Source organism: Dendropsophus ebraccatus, chromosome 9, assembly GCF_027789765.1.
Source record: "Dendropsophus ebraccatus isolate aDenEbr1 chromosome 9, aDenEbr1.pat, whole genome shotgun sequence".
Classification (NCBI taxonomy): Eukaryota; Metazoa; Chordata; class Amphibia; order Anura; family Hylidae; genus Dendropsophus; species Dendropsophus ebraccatus.
This window is the reverse complement of record NC_091462.1, coordinates 64,385,351-64,386,531: the sequence shown is the minus strand read 5'-3', so window position 1 is coordinate 64,386,531 and position 1,181 is coordinate 64,385,351.

Genomic DNA, 1,181 nt, shown 5'->3' with positions numbered 1-1,181 from the left:
CATTCTTCATGCCAAAGGGCATGACGACATACTGTACAGCCCCGAAAATGGGCTCACCGTGTTGAAGGCTCTGACCTCTCCTGGGCTTCTTTGGACATGGGAATCTGCCAGTATCCCCTACTTAAAGTCCATATTCGTGATGTATTGGGCACCGGCGAGCTGATCCAGTAACTCTTCAATGCGGGGCATCGGATACGCATCGAAACACCGTGATGGCATTCAGTGTTCCGATAGTCCCCACAAAAACGAGTTGTCCGGTCTTTTTAGGGATAAGACAACCGGTGAGGCCCATGAGCTATGGGATTCTCTGGATCCGCCCATGCCCAACATCTCCTCTATCTCCCTCTTATGTCCGCCCGCACCTCTAAGGAGAACCGGTAGGCTGACTGTCGGATAGGGAGGTGCGCCACCCGTGTCTACATGGTGCACCGCAAGGCTAGTCCTCCCTGGTTTTCCCGTGAACGGGACAGGAAAGGTTCAGCACCCGCCCACAGCTGGGACTTCTGGGTCTCTGTTAGCTGTGGGTTCAGCTGGGCCTCGGCTAGGGTCCTCTCGGTCTTTGCATCAGCTACGACGTCAACTAGACTGTCACTCTCCCTTCCTCTGGCAGACTGCACACTGGCATGACGCACGTGTCACGCTCCACATGGGCCTTGATCATGTTAACATGAAACACTTTGTGTTCTTGCGAATATGATCAATAGTGACGACATAGTTCACATCATCACCGCTGGTGAATGGTGTAAGGACCTTCCCATGCGGCCCTGCAGCTTGTTTGAGGCATGGGTACTAGTACCCACACCTTTTGTCCGACGGCGTAAATGCGCTCTCGGCATTTCGGTCGTACCACCTTTTCTGACTATCCTGCGCCTGGGCCATGTTATCCTGAACCAGGCCGGTCAGGGTTTCCATCCTCTCCCTGAATCTTAGTACATAGTCTACGACCGAGACGTCGGGGTGACCCACTTCTCCCTCCCAGGATTCCTTGATGAGATCTAGGGGACCCGTACTCGTCTTCCATAGAGGAGCTCAACGGAGAGAACCCAGTGGATGCCTGAGGTACTTCTCTGTAAGCAAATAGCAGGTGCGGGAGGTACCGCTCCCAGTCCCGTCCGTGGGACTCCACAAGCATCTTGAGCATCTGCTTGAGGACGCCATTGAACCGCTCACACAGACCATTA